Source organism: Palaemon carinicauda, chromosome 42 (assembly GCF_036898095.1).
Source record: "Palaemon carinicauda isolate YSFRI2023 chromosome 42, ASM3689809v2, whole genome shotgun sequence".
NCBI lineage: Eukaryota > Metazoa > Arthropoda > Malacostraca > Decapoda > Palaemonidae > Palaemon > Palaemon carinicauda.
This window is the reverse complement of record NC_090766.1, coordinates 8,077,546-8,088,174: the sequence shown is the minus strand read 5'-3', so window position 1 is coordinate 8,088,174 and position 10,629 is coordinate 8,077,546.

Here is a 10,629-nt window from a genome sequence, read left to right as displayed (position 1 = left end):
GTAATGTTTTTTGCAGAACTGGATACATACTACAGTACACAGTGATGTATAACAAGCAAAAGAACCGACTTTGTGCTTGCTATGTGTGCCAAGCAACACCACGTTATTTCCCTACTTTCACTTGCGTTTTGTTTAATGGCTCATCTGTCGTTATTTTCTGTTACCAAGTCAAATCAGGTGTCATTTTGAGTTGCCCTTTCAATCGAACGCCTAATGGCTACCGAGAAAAACCTGTGAAGGAAATTGAGACTCTTAAATCGATGATAACTTGCCGGTGACTGACAGGTGTCCAGGATTAGTCAACTCTATCATAAAACAGTATCTTCACATAGTTTCTGCAAGTGATGTTGTAGCTATTGCCAGATAATTATTATCACTACTAGGTCTATTTGTTGTATCTTCACATTTCTTCAGGCGTTGTTGTTGCTATTGCAACGGATAATTCTTATCATTATTAGGCCTATTTTTGTTGTTTCATCAGTTAATTTCTTCAGGTGTTAATGTAGCTATTACTTTAGATTATCATTATTAGGCGCATTTTTGTTTTTTCGAATAATTTTTTCTGGTGCTGTAGCTTACTTTTTATTTATATTATCATTATTAGGCCTATTTTTGTTACACGTTCAGTTAATATCTTCAGGTGTTAATGTAGCTATTACTTTAGATTATCATTATTAGGAGTATTTTTGTTTTCAGAGGATTTCTTCAAGTGTTGAAGCTATCACTTTTTATTTGTATTATCATCATTAGGCCTATTTTTCTTGTATCTTCAGATAGTTTCTTAAGGTGTTGTTGTAGCTATTACTATTGATCATAATTCTCATTACTAGGCCTATATATAATTATAACCGTAGAGGAAAGTCAACTGTGCAAAATCTCGCTCTCTCAAGACATTTATAAAACCTCTCGCATATTCACATCTCGTCGGTGACCCTGACGAAGTGTCGGGGCTTTAAATCATGACTGGCTGATTGAGGGACTTAGGTTTAAAACTCAGCGTCACGGCTGTCATGAATAGAAAGATGTGACCAGCAAGTCACGGGCTGTGAGTCGTGAGTCCTTATAGGACTTTATTATAATAGTTGCACTCTCATCCTTGAGGACACTCTTGACATCTAGATAAAAGGTAATTGACTATATGCATTACAAATACAAACACATTCAGTTACTTCTTTCAACCTTATCAAATACATTGTACTGCAGGGGTTGGTGACTCGAGTCAACTTTCTCTATCTACTCTATCTATTTCCATTCCTTGCATCTATCTTCTCCTCCTCCAGTTCCACCTCACCCCAGTCTATCCTCACCACATCCACCCATTTGATCAGCTGACGCCCCACACTCGTCCCCCACCCCGCCCCCATCACTGAGATGTTTAAGATCTCATGATTGGTTTCACACACACACACTCTCTCTCTCACACACACGTGTATATATATATATATATATATATATATATATATATATATATATATATATATATAAATATATATATATATATATATATATATATATACATATATATATACACACACACACACATATATATATATATATATATATATATATATATATATATATATATATAAATATATATATATATATATACATATATATATACACACACACACACATATATATATATATATATATATATATATATATATATATATATATATATGGGCGTGTATGTATAGGTGGGTGGGTGGTTGTACAGTATATATATCCTACATATGAATATATACTATATATACATAGAGAGAGAGAGAGAGAGAGAGAGAGAGAGAGAGAGAGAGAGAGAGAGAGAGATCAAATTACTATTCGAATCTCACTAGAGTTAATAAAAGTCAGTCTTTTCAGTTATATACTTTTTGCAATGCTTGTTTAATCTAAATTTTACTGTTACTGGAAATAATTAACTGGAGACCATAAGCGAATGAAATTGAAAGTTGGAAAACTTATTCTTAGAATTTAAGCCAAAGGAAAAAGAACGCCGGAAGAAAAGAACCAAAGGGAGAGCGAGTGACTCATTCGGATTTGAAGAAGAAAAAGAAGAAAAAGAAAAAGAAGAAAAAGAAGAAAAAGAAAAAGAAGAAAAAGAAGAAGAAGAAAAAGAAGAAGAAATGAAGCGTGGTTATCATAATTCACAAATGGTAGACGGACACAAACAGACACAAAAGAAGATAAAAACATTGCTGTTTCTACTTGAGAAATGATAAGAGAGATAAGGTGATTACTCTTCTACTTTTTTATGTAACTACTAAACTAACACACACACACACACACACACACACACAGACTCACACCAAGGGAGGTGACAGACAGATAAACAATAGATAGAGTTAAAGTCAAAAGTCAAGAGGACTTACGGAAAGTGGATATGTCCGGTGAGACCACATCAAAGCCACTTAATACTCTGGTAACTTCATCATGATTATTATCATCAATAAATGAATTACCTAAACCAGACTTAATACTTTTAATTGTCACAGGACATTTATTTAATAGTCTTCCCTTCCCCATCATGAGGCTCAATACTACACATTATTCTGGAAGTTTTATTCCAGCTGTGACCAGATTGTGGCATGACCTTCCTTATCGGGAGGTTGAATCGATTGAACTTAAAATGTTCAAACTTGCAGCAAATGTTTTCATGATGAACAGGCTGACATAAGTCTCTCTTTATAGTTTATATATGAAAGATCTGTTTAATGTTGTTACTGTTCTTAGAATATTTGATTTTAATTGTTCATTAGTTTTCATATAGTTTATTTCCTTTCCTCACTGAGCTATTTTTCCCAGTTGGGGCCCTTGGGCTTATAACATCCTGCTTTTCCAACTAGGGTTATTCATCTTAAAAACAGATAAACGTACCCAGATACCTAACATTAGGCCTAAGCCTATCGAAATGAAAAAAAAAATCTAACATTTTATCGGAGTCCAAGTTTCTGTTTTTAAAGAAACATAGGCTTATGGATAAGATTTAAATCTATATTTATCACAAATTCTTATCTCATAATTTATTTTTATCATGTTTACAATATTTCTTTTTTATTTATTAGATTTACTATGGATAATATGTTTTCTTGCACTTTAATAGAGCCAGTTCTGAGAGTTGAGCTTGAGTCATTCTTATAGGCCTAAGGAAAAATAATATAATTCCCGGATGAGATTAAAAATACATTTATCAGGCTGTAATTAAAACTGGAGTTTGACACTAAAAAAACTCTAATAATCTTTCAACTTTATCTTTTCGTAAATACGAAAACAAAAACTTACAACACACTTGACTCATTGGTAGTCGGGAATAACCGATGAGAGTGTGGTGAGCATCTCTCTCTCTCTCTCTCTCTCTCTCTCTCTCTCTCTCTCTCTCTCACACACACAATATAAATATATATATATATATATATATATATATATATATATATATATATATATATAGATATATATATATATATATATATATATATATATATATATATATATATATATATATATATATATTTATATTGTGTGTGTGAGAGAGAGAGAGAGAGAGAGAGAGAGAGAGAGAGAGAGAGAGAGAGAGAGATAAAATTACTATTCGAGTCACACTAGAGTTAATAAAAGTCAGTCTTAATCTATGGTCTTGTTTCATCTAAATTTCACTGTTACTGAAAATAATTAACTGGAGACCATAAGCGAATGAAATTGAAAGTTGGAAAACTTTTTCTTGGTATTTAAACCGAAGGAAAGAACGCCGGAAGAAAAGAACCAAAGGGAGAGCGAGTGACTCATTCGGATTTGAAGAAGTAGAAGAGGAAATGAAGCGTGGTTATCATAATTCACAAATGGTAGACAGACACAAAAGAAGATGAAAACATTGCTGCTTCTACTTGAGAAATGATAAGAGAGATAGGGTGATTACTCTTCTACTTTTTATGTAACTACTAAACTATCACACGCACACACACACATACATACACACACGCACACCAAAGGGAGGTGACAGACAGATAAACAATAGATAAAGTTAAAGGATATTTAGTAACTCCTATTTCTTCAAAAGTCAAGAGGACTTACGGAAAGTGGATATGTCCGGTGAGACCACATCAAAGCCACTTAATACTCTGTTAACTTCATCATGATTATTATCATCAATAAATGAATTACCTAAACCACAGACTTAATATTTTAATACTTTTAATTGTCACAGGACATTTATTTAATAGTCTTGCCTTCACCATTAGGATCAATACTACACATTATTCTAGAAGTTTTATTCCAGCTGTGACCAGAGTGTGGAACAACCTTCCTTATCGGGAGGTTGAATCGATTGAACTTAAAATGTTCAAATTTGCAGCAAATGTTTTCATGTTGAACAGGCTGACATAAGTCTCTCTTTATAGTTTATATATGAAAGATCTGTTTAATGTTGTTACTGTTCTAGGAATATTTTATTTTAATTGTTCATTACTTCTCATATAGTTTATTTCCTTTCCCCACTGGGCTATTTTTTCCCTGTTGGAGTCCTTGGGCTTATAGCATCCTGCTTTTCCAACTAGGGTTATCAATCTTAAAAACACATAAACGTACCCAGATACCTTTCATTAGGCCTAAGCCTATCGAAATGGGAAAAAAAGTTTTCTAACAGTTTATCGGATTCCAAGTTTCTCTGTTTTTAAAGAAACATAGGCTTATGGATAAGATTTAAATCTATATTCATCACAAATTCTTATCTCATAATTTAATTTTTATCATGTTTACTATGTTTGTTTATTATTTATTAGATTTACTATGGATATGCTTCCTTGCAGACTTTAATAGGGCCAGTTCTAAGAGTTGAACTTGAGTCATTCTTATAGGCCTAAGGAAAAATAATATAATTCCCGGATGAGATTAAAAATACATTTATCAGGCTGTAATTAAAACTGGAGTTTGACACTAAGAAACTCTAAATAATCTTTCAACTTTATCTTTTCATAAATACAAAAACAAAAATTACAACACACGTGACTCATTGGTAGTCGGGAATAACCGATGAGAGTGTGGTGAGCATCTCTCTCTCTCTCTCTCTCTCTCTCTCTCTCTCTCTCTCTCTCTCTCTCTCTCTCTCTCTCTCTCTGTCATGGGACCCTGATCACGTGGTTTTCATTTCTTAGCCAAATTATTCCAACATCACTAACCACATAAAAAAGTAATTTGATATTTGTTCATATATATAATCATTACTGACTTCAGTGAATTGAAAGAATTTCATATTCACACGAATTTTCAGGTGGGGGAGTATTAGATCTCTCTCTCTCTCTCTCTCTCTCTCTCTCTCTCTCTCTCTCTCTCTCTCTCTCTCTCTCTCTCTCTCTCTCTCTCTCTCTCTCTCTCTCTCTATATATATATATATATATATATATATATATATATATATTATATATATATATATATATATATATAATCGTTATTATTATCATTATCATCATTATTACTACTGTATTATTATTACTATTATTATTATTATTATTATTACTAGCTAAATTACAACCGTAGTTGGAAAAGCAGGATGCTATAAGCCCAAGGAATCCAACAAGGAAAAAAATGCCCTGTGAGGAAAGGAAATAAATAAACTGCAAGAGTAGTAATGAACAATCAATATAAAATATTCTACGAATAGTAACAACATTAAAATAGATCCTTTGCAATATTAACTATAAACACACACACAATATAAATATACTATTATATATATATATATATATATATATATAAATGTGTGTGCGTGTGTGTGTTGTCAAGCTATTTTCTCTAATACTGTAGATAATCCCTACAAGGAAGTTGTATGGATGCCCACGTTTTAGGTTATTTGGTACTTAAAACTTAACGATGTTACACTCCCAACGAACTCCACCCTGTCTGTTACCACAGCACAAAGAATGCCAGGCTAGTCAACTTTAAGTAGCATTTCAAACAAAGAAAATTAAAGCATCGGTCTAGGACAAATTGTAAGCTACAAAGGAACTACAGCGTGCACAATGTGTCTCTCTCTCTCTCTCTCTCTCTCTCTCTCTCTCTCTCTCTCTCTCTCTCTCTCTCTCTCTCTCTCTCTACATGATTTACTCAAGAATAAAGAGTAGGAATCTAAAACAGTTGTTAAAGTCTTGGAGTTATTTAAGTTTAAGCCTTAATCATGTCTTGAAATTTGTTCAAGTCTTGGAGTTATTTAAGTTTGATGGGCGCTGTGTGTTGACTGCCTTATGACCTTATATAATAGGGTAAGTAAAAGTGCATATGATACCATGTGTCCACTGATAGAAAATGTTTCAATTATTAAGGACCGATCTCCCTGGTTTGTTGGAAAGACTAGAGAAAAAGAGGGAAAAAGACGTAAAGAAAGGTAGTGGAATCAGTTGAAAAGAAAGTACATATGTAGAATACAAGACTGCAATGTGGCAATATAATTACCTACTATACAGGAAAAAAAAACGAATACTTTAAGAGAAAGATCCTCGAAGCAGCAACAGACATATATAAGATATATCGTCTCCTAAATGATATAATGGGAAATGTAAATGAAAAAAAGACTACCCAGTGGGGTACAGTGACCAGGAATTAGCCAATATTTTTCTAGTATTCTTTAAAAACAAAATAGAAAATATAACTAGGTCATTTGAAAATACAGTATTATTATTATTATTATTATTATTATTATTATTATTATTATTACTAGCCAAGCTACAACCCTAGTTGGAAAAGCAAGATGCTATAAGCCCAAGGGCTCCAACAGGGAAAAATAGCCCAGTGAGGAAAGGAATTAAGGAAATAAATAAATGATGAGAATAAATTAACAATATATCATTCTAAAAACAGTAACAGCGTCAAAACAGATATATCCTATATAAACTATTAACGTCAAAAACAGGTATGTCATATATAAACAATAAAAAGACTCATGTCAGCCTGTTCAACATAAAAACATATGATGCAAGTTTGAACTTTTGAAGTTCTACTGATTCAACTACCCGATTAGGAAGATCATTCCACAGCAAATGCCAATATCTGAAGTAATTGGAGAGAGAAAGTTTTCTAGCCTAGCTGACATAATTACGAGAATAGCAAATACAAGCATCGATAATTCCTTGTAGTGTCTGCGACCTCACCATCCTTGTGAGCTAAGGGAGCCTCTAGGAATGAGTCTAGGTCTACCTGCTGAGTCATCAGCAGCCATTACTAGGCACTCCCTGGTCCTAACTTGGGTGGAGAGGGATCTTGGGTTTTAAAGGTTGCTCATGGATGGCAGAGGCAAGGGACAGTGACATTGCCCTAGCAAGCAGGACAATAACCTAGAGACTGATCATATATATACATATGATGAGCGCCCAAGACCCCTCTCCATCCAAGCTAGGACCAAGGAGGGCCAGGCAATGGCGGCTGATGACTCAACAGATAGACCTATAGGCTCTCCCAAACCCCTCATCCTTAGCTCACAAAGATAGTGAGGTTCCAGCAATCAAAGGAACTAACGAGTTTGAGCGGGACTCGAACCCAAATCTGGTGTTCACTAAATAGGGACGTTACCACATCGGTCACCACAACCCTGGGTGCTGATTATATATATATATATATATGTATATATATATATATATATATATATATATATATATATATATATATATATATATATATATATATATATATATATAGAGAGAGAGAGAGAGAGAGAGAGAGAGAGAGAGAGAGAGAGAGAGAGAGAGAGAGAGAGAGAGAGAGAGAGAGATGCTACTGTTCTTTGCTTCTGCCATTCACGAGCGACCTTTAAAACCTTTAAATCTTAAAGACAAGGTAAGCTAATCATTAAATAATGCGGGTTGCAAATATGGCGACCCTCGTGTGTTCGATATGACAAGTAAGCGATAACAGAACACTCTGGGATGTTGTTTGAGTTCGGGTTTTCCTTAGACTCATTCACAATTTTATCCGGAATTTGTTGCCACCCTTATAAGGATGTAAAGTTCCGTCTGCCTTTTTTATTCTATAGAGTAAATAATGACAATTATATTGTATTATTACCAGTACCAGCATTGGTATAATTTATATATATGTATACACATGTTCATGAGCGTAGCAAACCTTCGTTCTTCAATCTGAATATCCCTTCACTAAAGCTGAAATACAGTTATTTGAATAAAAACAAGGTACAAGATGAGTTAACTCAGTCTTCACTCGTGATTGAATGTTATAACTTCCGCCAATGAGGAGTCGGTTTGTTTGTTAATTCGTCTGTTGTCTCTGAAGACAGGATTATTTTATTCATTTGTCTGTGTATCTGTAGATTACATCAAAACTACTTGACGGATTTTGACGAAATTTTCATCACAGATAGATCTTAGGATATGGACGACCTCACCCAGTTTTGAAGAAGATCCGGATCAGGATTTCCATTTTATTCAATCTTGAAGATAACGTCAAAACAAATTAACGGATTTTGACGAAATTTTCACCACAGATAGATCTTAGGTCATGGACGACCTCACTAAGTTTTGAAGAAGATCTGGATCCAGATTTCCATTTTATTCAATTTTAAAGATAACATCAAAACAAATTAACGGATTTTGACGAAATTTCCACCGCAGATAGATCTTAGGCCATGGACGACTGATTCCATTAACCTTTCATTTGTGTTCACCAAAAAGTATATAAATTATTGTTTTTGAGTGACTAAAAATTAAAATCAAGATGTGTGATGTTGTAAATTGTTAAATTAGATGGATTTGTTTATGGAAAAATGCAATTAAATGTGATTATACTGTAAATATTGTGATTGTAAAGAATATGTAATTTACCTTTTTAATAAAAAAAAAAAAAAAAACCTTTCATTCGGCGGCGGAGGTCAGAAATCTATGATTGCTCTTGTTCAAACACTTCCAGATCACGACAATGGTTCTATTTCTTTCTTTTTTATTCAATTGCATACATGGTTGGTACTTTTGTTTTCTGCGTCTAGGCCTATGGATAAAGATCAATGTATATAACATATACGGAAGTGTCCCATATAAACCCTAGCAGGTAGCAGGTTGGCCAGGGCACCAGCCACCCATTGAGATACTACGGTTAGAGAATTATTGGGTCCTTTGATTGACTAGACAGTAAACATTGGATTCCTCTCTGGTTACGGCTCATTTTGTCTATGCCTATACAATATATAGTATGGCCTAATCTTTCCACATTTTCCTCTATCCTCATACACCTGACAACATAGTTATTACCAAACAATTCTTCTTCGCTCAAGGGGATAACTTCTGCACTGCAATTGCTCAGTGGCTACTTTCCTCTTGGTAAAGGTAGAAGAGAGACTTTACCTATGGTAAGCAGCTTTTGTAGGACTCCAAAATCAAACCATTGTTCTCTAGTCTCGGGTAGTGCCATAGCCTCTATAGCATGACCTTCTACTGTCTTGGATTAGAGTTCTCTTGCTTGGGGGTATACTCGGGCATGTTGTTTTATCTTATTTCTCTACCTCTTTCTTTTTCTTTTTTTTTGTTTTTGAAGTTTTTATAGTTTATGTGATGGATCTAATTTAATGTTGCTACTGTTCTTGAAATATTTTATATTCATTGTTTATTCTTCTCTTGTATTTTATTTATTTCCTTATTTCCATTCGTCACTGGGCTATTTTTCCCTTTGGGAGCCCTTGGGCTTAGAGCATCTAGCTTTTCCAACCTAGGTTATAGCCTAGCTAGCTAGCTAGTAGTAGTAGTAGTAGTAGTAATAAATAATAAAAGTAATAACAATAAACTACATAACTACAATTAATCATGACCTTCCCTACCGATTAAAATATAATTTGACTTACAGTGTAATGCCGGATAAGAAAATGTAATCGTAACGATCTTTGAAATTGAAAAAAAAAAAATGTAAAACAGAGCTGTTAAAGAAAACATGTCCTTAGGCCTACCCAACTAAAGGCAAATTCTGTATTCGCCATAACAGCGAATGGAGAATAAGTCTATGTGTGAAATAAATGATATAGCTATACTGAGGAAAGGGAACTAGAATAGTTAAAAGCTAGCGAGGGAAAATATGCTTGCTATAGAGTATGACAGACAACCGATGGACATCACGAACAACCTTCTGGACACCCCGAGGATACACAAGAAACCGAGGAAGACAAAAAACCCGCTGGCGAGATGACTTAGACCAACATAAGCAACAGTGGCACAGAATAGCTTGCGATAGAAGTCTGTGGAGAAACCTGAGGAAGGCCTACATCCAACAAAGGACTTTTGAAGGCTGAAATGATGATGAATGATGATGATAGAGTATGGAAGCGCTCATGATCCCGGCCGCATTAACCTTTAGCTTTAACACATGTTGAACACCACCATAGGAAAAGAATCGAGCCATTGAGGTACGGAGCATAAACACATCAATTCTCCATCGTGAATCTAAAACGCAGGGTACCCTGACACTTGCACGAATTTCTGGCACGCATTGGCACGCAAAATGCGTGCCAGTGGCACGCACTGGGAGGTTCCCGCACTGTTCACGACACGTTCACGCATAGTTCACGCCAATTTTGTCGTGACAATGCGTGCCACAAACTTTGAACATTTCAAAATTCTCGCCACGACTGGCACACATCGGCACGCATGCCAC